The sequence below is a fragment of the Columba livia genome, chromosome 2, assembly GCF_036013475.1.
Source record: "Columba livia isolate bColLiv1 breed racing homer chromosome 2, bColLiv1.pat.W.v2, whole genome shotgun sequence".
In the NCBI taxonomy this organism is placed as follows: domain Eukaryota; kingdom Metazoa; phylum Chordata; class Aves; order Columbiformes; family Columbidae; genus Columba; species Columba livia.
Window position 1 is genome coordinate 159,937,896 of NC_088603.1, and position 19,272 is coordinate 159,957,167.

Sequence of the window (19,272 nt, forward strand, 5' to 3'; positions counted from 1 at the left end):
TGGGGAGCTGTTGCCCTGGGGTTTCCCACCACCTTGTCCCATCTCTTGTTTCCCACCCCAAGGCTGTCAGAACCATGGGAGAGACAGCGAGGGAGCCCCAGCAGCCCATTCTCCCTCCCGGCACTGTGCTGAAACCCCCTCGTTTTTTGGTGTTGTTTTTTTTTTTTTGGAAGGGGGGGGAACAGCAGAGCCCCTGCCATTCCCCCACCCTCCAGCATCCTTGGCTCCCTCTTCACCTCCTGGCTCCCCGTTTAGGGCTAAGCCATCCTGGGGATGCTGTGCTGCCCGTCCGCCAACGCACCCGGCTCTCGCTGGCTCCTCTGTCCATCCATCCATCCATCCATCCATCCATCCATCCATCCATCCATCCATCCATCTATCCATCCATCCTCTCCTCCTATAGGCTAGGGAAGCATGCCCGATGCAATACCATGGCAGATAGGGTCCTTGCCTATAGCTGCCTGTTTTACAAAAGCTCCGATCTGTGCTTGTGCATGTGTATGTGTGTGTGCGTTTTATCCCTCCCTCCTATCCCTCCCTCCCTCCCTCTCTCTCTCTCTCTCTCTCTCTCTCTCCCTCTCACTCTAATGTGTGATCTGGAAAGCTTATAAAAGCCTGATGTAATCCTTAATGCAGCCCCTGGCTACAAAGACTGGATCTAGTTTCACAGAGAGAGATTCAGAAGCAGAATTCAAAAAAAAAGAAAAAAAAAAAAAGTGGGGGGAGAAGACGGAGAAAGAAAGAAAAGCAGACGAGTGGATTTTAAACAAACATATCTTTCTGAAGAAGACCATTCTCGCTCTTCGCTGCTGGGAAAGCTACTCTGAACCCTGCTGTAGATTTTTTTAAAGGAGAAGACTAGATCGTCTGCTTGGATCTAATGATTTACTGGCTTTTAACGGCGTTTTTCCCCTCTCCTAAGGATTCCTCAAAAAACAGTTTAATTATTTTCAGCATTTCTCTTCCACCACCTGCCTGTCTGCAGAGACACCAAAGGTTCTCCCTTCCTCTCCCTCCCCACCCCCATTTCTTTTAGGATTTTTTTTTTCCCCTTTTCCATTTAATATATACATATATATATATATATATATAAGTGTGTATGTATATATATATGTAGAGGCAAGAGTGGAGGGAGCGGAGGGAGAGAGAGCTCTACCATCCTTTTGGACTTCACGCGCTGCCCAATGTTGGGCTGGTTACCCCTGGATATGTTGCTGGTTTCCATTTGGAATTTGACAAAAGGAAGAAGGAGGATATAAAACCTGGGGAGCTCGGAAAGGTAAGGGGCTCCCGGCCACCCTTCCTTCTTCCTCAGAGGGGAGGGAGGGGGGAGGACACGACTTTTCCTGGCTGCGCTTTGCCTGGAGTGCAGAGGGGGAGTCTCTCCATCCCTAAGGGAGGCAGGGATGGGGGCAGCGGTGGGGACCCGTTCCTCTGCTTTTTGCCCCTAGAAACAGCACCCAGAGGTTGTTTTCACCCCCTGGACTGATGGAGCATAATCGCTCCCTGCTATGGGAAGTTTTAACTTTCGTGCATGTGGGCAAACATCAAGCAGCGGTGGAAAATATTGATGTCTGCAGGAATTGGAGGGGGGAAATGCATTTGTGTCCTGGGGAAAAGAGTTAAGGTTTGGGTTGTTCCTGGAGAAAGAAAGCAGCCAGGAGAGGGAACAGGAGCAGGGGATCGCGGTGGGAAGAGCTGCAGAGCCAACCCGGGGCTGAACTGCAAAGTGCCGCGAAGCAGCGGTTGCCTTCACAGGCAGCCCCGGGGTCCGGGACTCTTCAGCCTGCAATGTTGGCAAACAAAGTCTCGGAGGGATAAGCAGCTGCCTGCCCCAGGCATGAATCTGCCTCCATCCCAGCTCCTTGCCTCCCTCTTTTCCCTTGAAGAGTTATTTTTTGGGGGGGTCTTTCCTTGCTTTGCCGCTCGCAGGACTGGAGGCAATGGCTGGGGAAGTGATGAGCTACAAATGTTCCCCCCCCCCCCCAATGCCGTTTATCAGCACTTTGCTTCACATCATAGGAGAAAATTAGCCTTTAGCCTATGTAGAGATCAGACTACAGCACAGACACACACAAACTGCTCCTGGAGCTGGGCTCCTGGGGGATGCTGGCACCCAGGCTCAGCTTAGCCTTTCTTTGGTGGGGGGGGTGGAAGGAGAAGGAGTCTCCATCAGGGATGCGTAATTACAATGCATCTTGTTCTGAATCACCCTGTGTGGGAATGAATCGCAGAATTTGTCTCTCCCTCTTCCCCCACCGCCCCCTTCCCTTTCACGGCCTGACATTCGCTGATGGAGGGTGGCTGTTGATGCATCTTCAGACTTTCGCAGAGAGGTATTTCAGCCATGGCTCTGCCAAGGCTGGAAGGAAAAGAGGGGTGGAAAGGAGCAGGTAGGGGTTTCAAAGGGACTTTTCAGCTTGGTTGTGCCCTGATCCTGGCTGAGAGAAGGCGCCAGCCCCCAGCAATCGAAGGCACAGGTTGCAGATCAGCTGTGTGAGGTACCTTTGGTTGTGACTCACACTCACGTCCCCGATCCTGCCCTGGCCAAGGGAACAACCCATGTGAATCAGTTTTACAGAGAAGAGGTGATGGGGAAAGGAGTATTGAGGCAAGGTCAAAGGGATGGAAGATAAAATGACACCCACCCCTCAATCCCTGACTACCCCATCCTTCTGGTACTGGGCTTTCCAGGGCTCAGGCTCAATCCAGCTCCAGCTCTGGGTCTGGCGAGCACCACAGCCAGCTGACAGCTGATGTCTGAGGGAGGAGGAGGAGGGGAATGGGGGGGTGAGGAAGAACGAAGCTACTTTGACAGATGCCAAAACCTGCGCGGCAGAGCGAAAATCACAGCGCCTCGAAAGCCAGCGTTCCCTGGGAGGGAGCCAGGGGATGGTCAGGGTGCAGGATGCACCTTCTCAGCCCCTTTACCTGTTGATTAACTATAGGTTTGCTCTTGCCTGGCCATGTAAAACCTAAGGGAAGCCAGAAGGGTAGATGCCTGGGTTACTCCATGGAGTTGACTGGCGACCTCCGCCACGTAGCAAGGGAGGACTGTGTATTAATGATGATGACTCTGCTTTGGCTGGTGCTGAAATATCTGTATTATCTATTATCAGCTGGGAGATGAGGCTGGAGGCTTTGCAGAGCTGGGATCTCATCCAAAGCTCGGGCTGCTAAAGGAAACAAACAACTCCCCGTGCATATTAAGTGGATCCCTAATTAATTAATGACTCATTAACCTGGGTCCTGTAGTTGCTACTGTACCCAAGACCCCACTGAGGAAAGGGTGAAGGGGGTGGTTGCGGGGCAGAGTGAAGGAGGTTTTTACCCTCAAAGGGTGCTGAGGAATTGCACCAGCTCTCAGCCAAGCCGCACTGCCAGGGGACATGGTGGCCATGGGGCTGAGCCATGCACGGGCTGGGGGGGACAGGCAGGGGTTGGGGGACAGGTAGGACATCCTGCCTGGTGTGTCTCAGAGGCAGCAAAGGGGCATGAGGAGTGCGGGATGCTGAGAAGGGGGTAACCAGAGGACCCCCAGGCTCCACTTTGCACGTTGTAGAGGGATCAGGGTGCAGCATCGCATCTGCTGCTGAGGGTGAAGGGGAAGGCCAGAGAAACAGAGCAAAGGAAAGACAGGGATAGGACATGAGCAGGGTGACTGACCCTTTCCATGGTACTTGGGGTGGTGTTGCAGAGCACTGGGTGAAGGGATAGGGGTTTGGAGCCCTCCATAATTGATCTGCAAAGGTGAGCAGGTACAGGGAAGGATTTGCTGGAAAGTGGGGTGGTTTCCTATTAATGACAAGTCTGTACCGCTGTTCCCCTTACATGGGGGAAACTGAGGCAGGGGAGGTGTGTCAGTCCCCATACCCTGGCTGCAAAGTCTGTGTGTTTGTATGAGGAGACTCCTGAATCTCAATTGCATCCCAAAGGGGCAGCCAAAGGCAGCATCTGGGATGGGGGAAGCACCCCCCATTGCACTGCTCTGCCACCCCAGGGAGAGCTGCAATTGCCCTCCACTCTGCAGGCACCTAGAGGTGGTCTGGGACACACACACAGCCCTTCCCTCTCTTCCACCTCCCCTTGCTCACCCTGCTTTTGCAAGCACCCTAAACTTAGCAACGCCCCTCAGCACCCACACTCTTTCCCATAGCATCGGGGCCATCCCCGCTGCAACCCTGGCTTGTAGAGGTTGGGAAAGGTGGGGGCGCATCGCAACATAGTGTCAGGATCCCCCCTCTCCAAACTCTTCAGCCTAGGATGCTTTGGGCAGAAGCGGGGAGGGGGGGAAGCGGCCGGGGGCGGCCGGGGCTTGCGGCGAGCGGCGGGGAGGTGGCGCTCTCAGCCCGGTTATCGCCGCCCGCCGCCCCCGGAGCGATCGGCTCCTCTGTACGGACCTGCGGAGCAATATCCCCCCCCTTATCCCCCTCACTAAAAAAAACAGCCCACACTTCTGGGGCTCGCACTAAGATCCGCCTCGCACCCCACACCCGAAACACGCGGCCCCACGGGGTTTATTCCCCACTCTGCGAGCACCACCTTCCCATGGGTTTTTTGCCTGCCGCCCCCCCCCCCTTTTTTTTTTTAACCATACTCATTATTTATCCCCCCGTTTTTCCCCGAATTCAGCATCTCTGTGCAAGCAAAGGTCATTATACAACACTGTGCTCTTCCCTAGGAGTGCAACCAGCATGTGCAGCTCTGCTTGCCCTGGTGCCCAGAAGAGGGGCAGCAGTCCCCAAACCCACGGGCTTGTCCCGTGGGCTGCGTACAAGCTCTTGTTCCCTAAAAGGGGGGGAACAGGGTGTTCAAGCACTCTGCTCCTGGGAGTCAGCCCAAGGTATCATCCAGCAGGGATCGTGCCTTTTCACTGCTCCTGGCAGTGGGGGAAATGATGGAGGGGCTTCCTGTGGTGCTTGTATGGCTGCGGATGGCTTTTCTTTTCCCTCTTTTTTGGGAGAGAGAGGTAGGAAGCCGAGTGATCATAGATCTAAATTCACCTTCTCCCATAGCTCAAGTGTAGCATGCAGGAAATCCCCTGCCATCAATACCTGTTGCTGGGTATCAGCTTGGCTCATTAAGTAGCTCCAGGAAACCTACACTGGTAAACAAACGAGTCAAAGCTTTTTCTCTCGGCTTGATCTTGGGTTTGCAGCACACTGGTTGCCACCTTTCGAGGACAGGTGCAAAGACAGAGGAGTATTTTCTTCAAGATGGATGACAGGCTGTCTCTGTAACTAGCTTGCCTCCTCCCCTTGGAGAAAATTCTCATCCTCAAGCGAGCCTTCAATGGGAAGGGAGCTGGCACCTGGCCTGGAGGTTTGCAGGAGACTGTCTTTCTCGGTGTCGCAGCAGATATGGGAATGGCTTGATATGGCTGCAGGCAAAGCACAGGGGTCCTTGGTGCATCCCAGGGCTTGCCCTGCATAGGGTGATTCCCTGTTCTCCTCATGGCTTCTTCCCCAAATTCCCTGGGCTCTCCACTTGCTTGGGGTTTGCAGGTGCTGGGATGAAAGAGGGCAGGAGGGCGGTGTTGGGGTGAAACTGGACTAAGGTGTGGGTAACTTGCTGATGGAGGCTGATGCCCATCCATATATTTGGGTGAGGTGGAGATTTAGGGCTCTGAAGCATGAGAAGAAAGGAGCTGGGACATAGTTCTCTCAGCCAAGGTGGGTACAGGGATCTTTTTTTTTTGCACCTCTGTTGCTTTGAACCACATCTCTGCCAGGGAAAACAGTATTTCCCTGTCCCATCTGCACTGGAGAGACAGGAGTCTCTGTTGACTTGAAATGCACACTTTAGATTCATGTGTGGCCCCTCAGGTCCCAAATCCACAAGCGACCAGCCCTCTAAGTCCCCATCACTGTGATAGGGAGCTGTGGCAACCATCATTCCTCCAAGTCAGGACCACCAAAGATGTCATCTTGGTCTTTAGCATCTTCCAGCATCCTGGTATATGATGTCCCATCTGCCTTATAACCCTTCTTAATGCTCCTGCTACCCAAAAGACACCATCCCATCTCCAACACAATACTGGTGGCATTTTATTAGAGCATAAGAAACCACCAACTGGAAGCCAAACTTCTCTATTGGAGAGCAATCTGGCAGGCCAGCCCATGTAGAGACCATACATCCCTTTGTCTTACATGCACTCCATCAGATAGATGGCTCTTTAATATGGTTTGCAGCATGCTGAGGCTACAAAACCACAACAGCACGTTACAAAAAGAAAAACGAAAATGAGCAGCAAATGGAGCCCCTTAAGAACGTCCATTCATCATTGCATCTTGGGCTTAGAAATTCCTCACGGTGCCTCTTAGAGCAAGGGGTTTGTATTAGTTTGATTATGCTGAGATAATCTGTCATGTCGTTCCAGGAGGCTCTCAGGGAAGAAAAAAAATAGAAAAAATGAAAAGAAAGATAATATTTTAAATCAGAAGGTTGCTTGATTGGTGAGTCTGTCTCACAAAGACACACATCACTGCCCCCTTTATGAAAATTTAAATTGGTTACCTCTGTCGTGGAAAATGAGAGAAGATTTGCTGATTTTAATTTGTTGGAGCGAATCACCCCAACCAACGTTATCAAAATTAAACTAGGGATGATTTCCTACTTTTCTTCTCCTACTCCCTCTGCGTTTTTTCTAAAATATCCCTTTTTAAAACACTGACCAGCTGATTATAAAAGAGCTGTTGAAACTGCAAGTTCTGCTGCGTTTGGTGTCTTGCCCTATCCATGGGACACAGGGGGATGGGGTAAAACAAATGGTATCTGAAGGAAGAATGAACAGAGACCTTGTAAAGTAATCTAGACTTTCTACCAGCTTTGAATACATTAGGGTAAAAATTTAAAAAGATGGCTGTAAACTTATGTGGTGCACTCTACATTAGCCTGAAGAGTATGTATGAAGTACATGCGAGCATTATAGTTTTTAGGGACATGGTTTACTCCAGGTAGAGTTGCTGCTTGCTGACTTGATTTGGCCTGAAAGGAGGATGGGGGGATGCTGCATATATTTAGGACACCATTTTGTGTGTGCCGTATGCATGCAGCAGTATATATTATTGCCAAGCTCTTTTTCTGAACATCTTGTTTTGGTCAGAGATGGGACTTGTGATACCTCTTCTTATGATTTCAGCACTCCCACCTGCATGCTCACCTCATCTCCTGCCTGTCACCAGGCTGACTTTGCCAGATGAAGATGTTTCCTCAATTTTTGAGCTCAGCTGACCTATAACAAAGTCTTTCCTGTTTGCAAAATGGCTCTTTTCTTTCTTCCCTCTGCCAGAGATGAGGGCTATCCCATTCCTGGCAGACCCACCTATTCCATATTCATTGAGAGTTAGCATAGATCTCTCCCCTAAATACTTTCAGGACAGGGGTCATCATGATTTCCATGGTGGAATAGATCTGGATCTGAAACACTTTTTCTCCATCCCACCTGTGCTGCTATCTTCTTGTGGATTTCTCAGCTGATCATTTAAGCCTACAGCTCCACAAACCACCAAAAGTTTGGTCTACCCAAACTCAAACCCTATGGCTTCATTTTAAAAGATACTGTACAACACTTCCTTTGGGATTACAAGCTTAAGGGCACCAGCCACGAATTTTTCTTCTTGTGTTTTGACTGCAAATGCATGTCCACCCTTAAATTTTCCTCCTGAGTCTTGGTTTTCTTGCCTTTTCTCATTACTTGGTGCCTTTCTACAACTGAGGGTCTGGAAGCATGCAAGTCTCCTGTACCTGCCTTGGGTTTCCTCTGCTTTTTCTGGAGACTTTGTATAACACTTCATCCGGCAAAATGGTCCTTTACGTAGTCCAGCCCATTTTGATATGCAAGTAGATAAAGCTTGGCGTAAGAGTCTGGTTTATATGATATGTTGTTTAGCAGCAATCTAACAATGGCTATCTTCTAGAAACAAATATCTGCTGGTTCTTGCAAATGAAAGTCAATACGCCTTCAGAAGGAAATTTGTCCCAATGGGGTCTTTTGTATTGAAAGCTCTGTTGGTAGATTTATTCATTGCGCAGGTTCGTTCCCTTAACAAGTCAGTTATTCATTGGCCATTGCTTGAGGGTGTGTGGAATTTATGGTCATGGTCCTGTAATCAGATATTTTGTTATAGAGGGCTTTGCCACTGTGGAAGGTTTGAATAAATCAGTATGCAGCAAAAATTGATCTTCTTGCAATCCACTCAGCTCCTGCTTTAGGAGGGTTTTCTCCCTTCTTGAATGATGTTACTGAAGCATTTGCATGTTCGTGCTCTGGTCAGTTCTACCAAACTTATGCATTAGTGCACGTGCACAGATGGACACACAGACACACTCTTAGGCATGTTTTCTGGGCAGGATTTTTGTTGCCATTTCCCACACAAAACAAAAAAAAAAGCTTTTTTCTATCACCTGTGTCTTAAGCATCTGGAAGTTGGAAAGGACTGCTTGAAAAGACTTAAATGCCAGTAAAGAATGGGAAATCAGATTTTGAGTAGCTGCATAAGTACTATAGAGCTTGGCCTGCTAATCTTCACTTCTCAGATGTTGTTCTACAATCTAATCAAGCCTATTGAGCTGAAACAAGGGTTAATTGCTGACAAAAATCTCCTCACTTTTGTGTATACAAAGAAAGGAGCAAGGGTGAACACCTTGCTTTTTGGATCTTAGTGCAAGCTTGTCATATGCAGACAGTGGTGAAGAACTTTGGTTCTTGCATGTGGACCAAGAATGCCTCTTTATGGAATCAAAATCATAGATTTTTATGGCAGAAATCAGGGACGGGAGGAGGGAAAAATCTCTGTAACCTAGCAGCCTGTACAGCTACTGCCTGTCAGGTCGTCAGTGATGTTAAATGTGTAAATGGCAGTGAACCTCTCCCTTGTGAGCAGGGCTGAATTGTCTTGGCACTTACACTTGGGATGCAGCTTGGCAATGATATGGTTAGTCAATGGTCTGACATGCTGCCCTACTTGCAAGCGTTCCTTGAGGCACAGCATCTTTCTAGGGAAATGCTGATGGCTCTAGGGATGGGTTTTGATTTAGGAAGAACATGTGACAAAGGACACTTAGTGCTTGGTCTGCTCTGGTGAGTGCAGCCATCCTGAAAGAGAATTAGATTTAGTGATAAGGACCATGTGGGTCATGTCCATAGAGTCTGTGGGCAGACAAAGACATGGAATCATAGAATCATATGAACATTTTGTTTGGAAAAGACCTTTAAGATCATTGAGTCCAACCATTAACCTAACACTGCCAACTCCACCACTAAACCAAGTCCCTAAGAACCTCATCTATGCGTCTTTTAAACCCCTGTAGAGATGATGACACCACCACTTCCCTGGGCAGCCTGTTCCAAAGCCTGACAACCCTTTCCATGAAGAATTTTTTTCCTAATATTCAATCTAAACTTTCCCTGGTGCAATTTGAAGCCATTTCCTCTGTTTGTGGAAAAGGACAATGGTGGGTCTCTGAGCTTCCCACATCTCAATAGAGGCAGGAGATGTGACACAGCACTGCCCTTCCAATCACCCATCTTAGCACTTGCAGGCCAGTCGTGAGGGCAAGTGAATGAATAAGTTAATAGTTAATGTACATTTACTGCATAATTTGAATGCTTAAAAAAATAATATGAACAATGTAAAATTTTGTCTGCTCTGTATGACTTGCTGGCCCCTGCCAGCTTGGGGTTTTTAAATATGTTAATAGGGGTAGCAGTGCTGTGGGGAATTCCATATTTTCCAGATGGAGATGATTCTGTCACCAACAGGAGAGATGGTGACAGTCAGCAATGCAGCAAATCTGGGAGGGCAACGGGGACCCCAGCAAAATGCCAGTTAGCTGTGGGATCTAGTTAAGTGGGATGCATGGAAATACCAAGGATGTTCCTTTACTGTGAGAGTTGTGATGATTGTAGATGTACCCAAGGCATCCCTCTGGAACTGGACAACTGCCTCTCTGTGAGCAGTGCCTGCAGGCATGCAAATGCCATTGGAAGTGGAAATTTTGGTAGCCAGCCCCCAGACGGTGTAATCTCTACCCAGAACCTGGTGAAGGTGATTTCTGGACATCCCTTCCAACCTCAAACATCTGTGGTTCTCTGAAGATGTGCTGCAGGTTTTGATGTCCTTACTGAACATAGATAGCCTTGGAAGCTGCACTTTGTCCTGTGTATGCTGAGCAGAAAACCTGCAGGGTACTTAAAGGTTTCCTGGGAAAACCGCTGAAGGTTGTCTTGCAGGACAAACTCTAGGATTGGACTGTAGAACAGCACCCCTTGAGCTTGGTATCTCAGAAGGGAGAAAAGCTAATGGGGGCTGAGGTCTATGGGCTGATATCTAAGGGTGCTGAGGTGTTTTGAGTGAGAAAAAAAAACTTTTTTTGTTTTTTTTTTTTTTTACTGTGTGGAACAGCTTTATTACCCCTGAAGAAGCAGAGCCTGTCACTGCCCTCTACTGGGGCAAAGTCCTGGATTGATGTCCTGTTGACTTTATCCTGCTTTCTAGACAAGGACCCTCTTGGTCAGTCCATACCCCTTAATGTCTCTGGAATTTTACACTGATTTTTGTCGGGGCTGTGGTCTGTAACAATACTACAACACCTTTGATCAGAAATGGGAACAGACAATGCCTTAAGATGTGATACTTAGTTTGTTCTACCTCCCTCACTGGATCATAGAATCATAGAATGGTTTGGGTTGGAAGGGACCTTCAAAGTTCATCTAGTCCAAGCCCCCTGCGATAAGCAGGGACATCTTCACTGGATGCTTCACTGGTGAAGCCTTGTTGTGAATCGCATCCTTTATTATCCCAGGAAAAGCTGAGCATGCAGGCTTGTTCTGCCCCTTATGGGAGTTTGCTGGGATGTGAGAAGAGTGGATTCTTCACCACAAGCTGCAATAGCTTCTTCATCCTTGTTCTGTGAGGCTGATGTCCGGTGGCTCCCTCCTTTGTTTGGTCTGGCTTTTAACTTCTGATTAGTAGCAAAGATCTTCTCAAAAGGATCTCTAAGACCATCCTAGAGTGTTTGTGATGATAACACCTGAGCACCAACAGCATCGGGTATGATGTGGGATGTAGTGCTGGGGATGAGGAAAATATCTGGTGAAGCTGGCTGTGATTCCTACCAGCTCCCAGCATGTTCAAGGACTATTTATTGAATCAGAGCTCACCTTAAAAGGTTCAGGGAACTGAAACATCTTTCTTTTTCCTCTCTTTAATAGGTCTCAAATGTATATACAGGGGAGCTCACCACAATGGCTCCTATTTCGTGTGGTGAGGGGAATGTGGGACAAAGCAGTGATTTTTCTCACTTCCCTTCCCTCACAAAAAAGAGTGCTTGGGTCTAAATAGGACACAACTCTTCCCAGTGCTGAAGCTGGGTCACCAGACTTTGCTCATGTGCAGGTGACAGTGATAGAAAAGCTGGTGCTAAACACAACTACCACGCACAACTAAATAACATCAGATGCTCCACACCAGACATGGCTGCCTTTTTCCTGGACTGAAAACTCTTCCTGGTACTTTCTTGTACTCATAAATGCAGTTTATGAACCGCAAGGTGCACAGCACGCCATAGCGATGTGGTTATTAAAACCCCAGCCTCCCACCTCAAATTACAACCCAAATGCTGTGTTTGTTTCCCACTTAACGCTGGCCCTCTGAGGTTTTCTTCTAGTGCTAAGCCCTTTTGAAGTTGCTGTTGATTACAGAGCAGACAGCATAATCTCCCTGTGGAAGTTATTTGTAGCTGGGTAGGAGGGGGAGGGGGGAGGAAAGAAATCAATCACCCTAGTGCAAACGCCAGAAATGGGGTGGAGAATTAATGATGCTGCTTGGCCACACTTTCCACTCAGTGGTCCATCCTGCCACTCAGATGTCCTTTTCTGAAAGTGTGGGTCTGATTGCTACAACTCCTCAGACAGAAAAGGAAAAATTGGAAGCAGAGGGGGAGGTTCAGCTGTGCAAATTGGCTTCTAGTCTGGAAGGTGACTTCGGTGGTGTAATTGTTCTGTCCAGCCGCCAAGCCTTCATCAAATACTGGCAGCTGGGGCTCTGCCTATACTCTTATTTTCTCTGTTCTTGTGGCAACTTGCTTGGCTGTTCCCCGGGTCATCAACAGGGCGAATCACTTAAAGTCACTGTGCTTTATTCCATCTCAAATTGTTGGCCAATACTGTCTGCTGTCTCTGAGCTTTTCTCGTTGAGCTTTTTTAGGTTCACATCACTTGATCACCATAAGTTGTACATCACTGTACATGGGCACAGATAATGTAGAGCTCCTGGATTCAGAGGTAGCTCATTGGTCTATGGCTTGAGTTAGGTAGAGAGTGAACCGTTGGCAGGGATAGGGTCAACATTGATGGTCTTGGGATTGTGCTTCATCTCTAGCTCAGCCCTATCCCTCTGTGAAGGTTCTGGAGAGCTGTTGCCGAGTCTTGGCTATAAATATCTTACCACCCGTTTCTACCTAGTGTCAGTCACAGGAAAATTTGTATTAGGGGTTCATGAAGTTAGAGAAGTTGATCCTATTTGCTACATTGCATTGGGATGTGACTCTTACTGGGTGCCTTCTGGCTGTACTGTGGCAGAAACAGCAAGGATGGAAGAACTCTAGGCTGACAAAAACTGGTATGCAAGCTGCCGAATTTTCTCTGTGAAAATCTGACTGCAGTTTTGAAGCCTGAAATGGTGACTGTTTGTGATTTTTTTTGTTGTTATTGTTTGCTCCTTTCCTTTCCTTTCCTTTCCTTTCCTTTCCTTTCCTTTCCTTTCCTTTCCTTTCCTTTCCTTTCCTTTCCTTTCCTTTCCTTTCCTTTCCTTTCCTTTCCTTTCCTTTCCTTTCCTTTCCTTTCCTTTCCTTTCCTTTCCTTTCCTTTCCTTTCCTTTCCTTTCCTTTCCTTTCCTTTCGGGACAAGGGCTCTTGCTAGTGAGTCTTCTATTCCAGATGTTCTTGACTTGATCCATTGCAAGTGCTGGATGGCTGCAGTATTTGGGCTCTGCCAAGCCATAAATAGTTTTGACATGGTAACAGAATGAAATCTGACATTTTTGCACTGGTGTGACAGGCAGGCAGAGCTGGGAGATAGAGGACATCAGCTCAGTACACCAGCTGCTGATTAATGGTTCTTTCCCTTTATTTCATAGAATCCATAACTCCAGTGAGCAGAGACTCCAAAAGTGGTCAAGGTTCAGTAAAACATTCACTATTCTTTCCCTTGAAGAAGAAAAGCTCTAACATTGGTAAAGATTCAAGGTGAGGGAATAACGAGGAAGCCTGGGTAAATATGATGCTGTTGTTAGTACCATCACAGATAGAAGAGGTTCTGATTGAGGCTGAGCGTTGTTGTGCTCTGTAAAATCAACTTTTTCAATATCTCTTTCCTTCTTATTCCAGGAGTGGAGGTGAGTTTCATCTGGGCACCATCAAAGTTTCTTTTCCTTCCAGTTAATCATTGTGAGTACTTTGTTGTGCCAACATCTCTAGCATATGTAGGGGTCTGAACTCCTGCAGATCTGCAGTCTATGAAATAATCACACCAAATGCTAATCAACAGTACACACCAGGGCTTGTTCTTTGGCTAAGTGGCATGGTGCAACTTGTTGCCACAGTTCTCTATCTCCCCATGTGCAACTTAGTCTTAATTATACAGATTATTAGTAATAGTCTCTGGCCCATGCTGTCCCCTGGATAGGGCCTGGCGTTGCCTTGATAATAATTACATAATATGGGTGGCCATAGGACAGTTCTTGGGTCCTGTGTGCTTCAGCAGTATAGTTGCAGACAAAAATGCCACTATCAAACCAAATAATAATAATAATAGATGCCCAGGAGAAAAAGAAACAACAAAATTATAAGGGAGCCATTGACATTGGTGTCCAGGCTTAGAAGGAGGTGATACTCACAAACCACATCTTAGGACAATATTTTGCATATAACCTAGGGTTTTCCAAAGAATAACTGAGCTAGCAGTGGTGGCTTGAGACACAACTAATTGAGGTCAATATTTTGCACACTGGAGTACAGAGAAGGTTCTGGGAGACCTTATTGCAGCCTTTCAGTACTTAAAAGGGGCCTGTAAGAATAATGGGGACAGACTTTTTAGCAGGGGATGTTGTGATAAGAAAAGGGGTAATGGTTTTAAACTAAAACAGGGGAGACTGAGGATAGACAAGAGGAAGAATTTTTTTATGATGAGGGTATCAAAACACTGGCCCCAGTTTCCCAGAGATGTGGTGGATGCCTAGATACCACACGCCATGTTGGACAGGGCTCTGAGCAACTCGATCTGGGTGAAGATGTTCCTGCTCATGGCAGGGGAGATGGACTAGGTGACCTTTAACAGTCCCTTCCAACCCAAACCACTCTATAATCTCAGACGAGTCTCCAACATAACGTTGGCCCATCTGGGCTGCACTCCTCAATCCATTCTTACCGTTTGAGGGAGGTTTGCGACTCAACAGCGTGACACCATGCCAGTGAACACACAGAGGAGTCACACAGACCTGACAGCACTTTTTTGTCCAAGCTTTGGTGATTTTCAGTAGCTGGGAAGGATCTTGGCTTCTCCTTTGCACCACTTCTCAGTAGTGATGAGGAAACACACAACCGAATTTCCTGAGCATCTGTTTCATCTGTGGCATGGGGGAAGTGATTTTATTCACTGCTGTACTGATTGGAAGTCGAACAGCCTTCAATCCTGTGTTGTTTATATTCCTCAGAGCACTGAATCTCCTGCAGGCTCTGAGAGCCTATATGCATGAATGCCAACCTGTAACCCAGCAGAGCCTTCAAAACCATATTTTCTTGTGAAACAAAGCCTGATAATTTATGGCCATTCAAAAGCATTCAGGAACATCCTAAATTGTGTCCTCTGGGCTGGATTCCAATGTCAAGTCTTTTGTATTTTAGACTCTCCTGTATGATTATTGGAGCAGGGGGATGGAGTAATCATGAGCAATCAGGGACCTTCCACCCCCCCTTTTTCTCTGCCACTATGGCATTTTGCTGAACCCCAGGGTACTTTCTGATCCTCTCCCCCTCTTGCACTGTAGTTAGGGCCCAGTAAACTAAACAGGGATAGGACACAGATCCAAAAACTGCCATGCATTTGTGCAGATGGTTTGATTTGATTTTTTTAGAACACACCCTGATGTTTCCAGCCCTGGTCAGGCAACACTCCCCCATTCCAAGCCTGGACACAGTTTGGAGGACAGCCTGTTCAGGGACCAACACCAGCAGGGACATCGTCACGCTCTTCTGTTAGGGAAAAGGGTGAAACCCCAACTGTACAGTGACTCTGTTAATTTTAAACCAAGCGGCAGCGCATGGGCTGGGCTGTGTGAAGATGTCTATCCGGGGGCTCCTTTCTGTGCTATAACACCGTGCTGCAACAATCAGCCACTTTTACAGCTCCATAGATCACTGGCTAAAAAACACATTTAATTCTATGGTAAGGTCACTTTTTAGTTAAAAGGGACAGAATGGATTTAATTTATAAGCCTCTCCAACTTTATGGCTTGCATTTAGAGTTATATGTATTATGTAGTGCCAAACACGTATTATAAAAATTGATTCCTCCTTTCTCCTCCCTAGATTTGCTGTGTCAGGCAGATTCTGACTACCCTCCTCTTTGCTTTAAGCCAACAGATAGACTGAGGTAGATCTAGATGTTTGGGATGACATCTGTGACTGCGAAGTGCAAGTTTATAGTGGATGAAACTGGCCCAGAGTTACTCCTAAGTGTGTATGAATTAATATAATATGATTTCTACCAACCTACCACAATACAAGATAGGAGGACAGGGCTTCCATCTGTGGGGGAAAGTGCAGAGCAAAGTGATTTTAAGGTGCAGGTGGTCAATAGGATAACTGATGTTAAAGCCATTGTGCGGGTTCTTTCACGGTAATGTGACCTAGACAGCCTCTAAATTCAATAGCAAGTTTCAAGTAAGAGAAATAAAGTCCAGAGGAGGTCAGGGAAAAGAATATTATTATTTTTTCTTCTAATAAAGCTTATGAACATTTCCAAGAAGGATCTTTACTTAACAGCGGTGGAAACGAGGGTAGGAAGAGAGAGACAGTTGCAGGGAAGAGACGGAAAGGGGTGATAACCAGATGAAGTAGATGAGATTTTTCACTTGATCATCACTCCCAGCATCTCAGTAGCTGGTGCTGTAACCACACCTTGGGCTTATTTATTTTAAGTGGTCTCTTTGCAGAACAATGAACAGCAGAGAGTGGGGGGTGAAGAAAATCTCTGAGCTCTTGTGGTTGCTGTGACTTGTGGCAGGAGTCAAACAAACCTATTAGAGAGATCCTCTGCCTTGGTTTAAACGCTTCCAAGAAGTGATGAATGGAGCATGTTGTACAAGTGGGGGACACCAGAGACAGGGATGTGAAAGGAATAGGGAGCCTGGACCCTCCTTGGAGCGTCTCTATCCCATAGTCCACCCACCAGGAAGGCAGCAAAGGGACAATCTGCCTCCCTCTTTTGCAGCTTTGTTTCTCAAGCAACGGCTTTCTCTCTCTATGATTAAATTGTGCTCATAAAATTCATAGCAAACACTCTGGACAAGCTGTTAGCTGCCCTTTAAAGTTGAGAAGGGGAGAAGTTAACAGCATTTGCCTATATGCAGTCCTGGCCATGCTTGATTGAGTGACTGCAGTAAAACCAGAGCTATAAATAAAACACATGTGCCTGTGTTCACTCTGGTAATCTCCTGAGAAGATGTCATTTGCTTCAGGACTTCAGTGAAATATCCATATTTTCAGCCTCCGTTTATACTAATTAGGGTTTTTAATATATATTTTTATATATATATATATATATATATTTTTTTTTTTTTTTTTTTTTTTTTTTTTTTTTTTTTGCTTTAGTGCAATGAGAACAAGGTAGCACAGGACACCCAGTCTAAAATAGCAATGTGAACAAGGTGTTAAGGGGCACTCGGACCAAAATAGCAGGCAGGCATGAGGAGGGACTCTACGTTCCTTGAACAGGGTCACACTGTGGCAGCAGTGGCTGTTCCTCCCGTGGGCTGCAGGCACTTTTCTCCAAAAGCTGCGCCCAGACTGGGTTTAACTGTGCATTGCACAGTCTTGTTTGAGTGTCGCATGAGCTTGAATGGAAAGATCCTGTGCTTTTCATCTTTGTTTACCTAGTTGTGAAACATGGCCAAAATTAAAAAAAAAAAAATAAAAATCTAAAAATGCTAGAAATATTTTCTTTTCTTTTCTTTTTTTTTTTTCTTAATCTGAAATTTTAATTGTGGTCAGCCTTACCAACTTGTTTCAGCAATGACGTCTGGGATATATATTTTTTAAATTGCTACTTGTACTTATTTTTTTTTTAATATTACCTGCCTTTTATGATTGCATAAGTTGAGGAATTCTCATTTCACAGTAAAAAAACAAGCATTATGAGAGCTGACACAGAGTAGTCACAATCAGAAACCAGAGGTATGACCAAAAGGACCAGGAGATTACTGAACAGTAATAAGGACAGAATACAGTCTCCATGGGGAATGAAATATTTGCCTCTGCGTCTTTTCTTTCTGTCTCCAAGGAGCTCTGTCTCTCTTAGCAGCAGCATCTTAGAAACTGAAAGGAACAGTTCATGGAGAACGAAGGTCTCACTGGCACTGTAGCCACATTTGTCAGCATCCTGGCTGGAAAGGGCATGTCCTTTAGGTTCATTGTGCATGTGGAGATGGAGTCTTGTTTTTAGAAGATTAAACTTATATTTGCCTAAAATTAGACAACTGAAATGTGCCAACAGGAGTTTTGTACTTGAAGGTGAGATTTAAACATGGGATAGAGGTTGAGAGTGTCACCTATGTGGAGAAAGATCAAAGAATCTTGCCCCTTTGCTGCAAATATGCATGTGGTACCTGTGCTGGAGAGGATGATGACCAGAGGAGGTGTGTGAAGGTGTGATTGAGGGGAAGGGGCATCATGGGATAATATAGGCAGAAGAGGATTAAAGATCAGGGTATTTAGAGTGACTGTTTCTCTGGATTCAGAATTACTCATGTGCAGAGATTCTTGCCATGTTAAAAAGGGCAGGAGATGGTTCAGCAAGATTATTTCATCTCTCCTGGCTACCTTCACCTTGACATCAGGAGGAAAGTAGGGCAGGAGGGAAGTAAGTGCATGAAGAAGAGGTTTCTGACCCCAGTACCATGGTGCTTAACAATCCCCAGAGGTTTACCAGGAGTCAGAGGCTCAGAAAAGGAGGAGAAGAACTCCGAGATAGCTCAGTAAGGAAAGAGTAAGGCTTCTGGGCTTGGATCCACTGTTTTGAATGTGATCTGGCTTGTTAACAACATGCTTTATCTAATCAGGAAGAGATTGCTCTCTGGAATTTGGCCTGGGCCCCTAAAATATCTATATCTTTGGGAATAAAGCATTAGAGATAGAGCACCTCGAAGTAAAAATGGGTACACAAGTGGAAGGAGCCTCTCCTGCCTGCAGAAGGTAACTGTCAGGTCTGCAGGCTGTCACACGAGCCCTCGAACTATTGGAGACTTCAGTGTAAGGTTAGATCAGAAAACTTTCACCTTGCTGCTGATGACTCACCGAATGCCTGAGACAAAAAAGCAAGGAGGTATCTCACAGGATACAGAAATACATTGATGCAAAGGCTCCCTGTTGTGCTGAGCTCCACAGACAGAAGCTACAGAGGTGTAGAGATGTTGCCATCTCTCTACATTTCATGTAGAAGGACAGAACTAGGAGACCACTTCCCAAAGACACCTGCCTTCCTAGTGAACTCCGTCTCAGTGGTAGCAAGGAGATTGCCTTGTTACCTGCACATGACTGACTCTCCAGGAAAACAGTTTTTCTGGTGGTTAGAAACCTCAACCTGGGTATATTTTTTTGCTAAATCAAGCCTGTTTATTCTCGTGGTATCACGGCTCTTTAATTTAAAGAGTATTTCTCCCCCTGGTACATCCTTCTCATAATTTAATTATAGCATTTTGATTTTCTGTTCACTTTCTTTTTTTGCAAGGCTAAATATGCCAGTAACTTCTGATAAGTCTTATGCTCTTCTGGTCATCTTAGTGATCTTTCTCTGCAACCCTGTCTCCCTATGAATTCATCTTTCTTGAATCTGAGCGTAAAAAAAAAGGATACAATGTTTAGATATGGTTGAAAATAGTGTCTTCCCTGTATTTGGAAATCTAGAAATGTCTCCCTTAATGCATCCTCAATTGGCATGTTGCTTTTTTCACAATCGCATTGTTTGTGTCCAACCTGTATCTTCATCTTCTGCTT

The 19,272-nt window shown here is 46.3% G+C and overlaps 1 protein-coding gene across 13 annotated transcripts in view; it reads left to right on the forward strand.

Moving 5' to 3' along the window:
• The first annotated feature begins 252 nt into the window (after positions 1-252).
• The window catches only part of ADGRB1 (adhesion G protein-coupled receptor B1), a 290,622-nt gene continuing 271,602 nt past the window's right edge, over positions 253-19,272 (forward strand). For 5 of the 13 annotated variants that reach the window (XM_065054574.1, XM_065054575.1, XM_065054573.1 and 2 more), the window contains exon 1: positions 255-1,279. The gene's annotated coding sequence lies outside the window, so the exon portion shown is untranslated. Of the gene's footprint in view, positions 1,280-19,272 lie in introns of all 13 variants that reach the window. The other 8 variants (XM_065054576.1, XM_065054578.1, XM_065054579.1 and 5 more) reach the window with 8 other exon arrangements.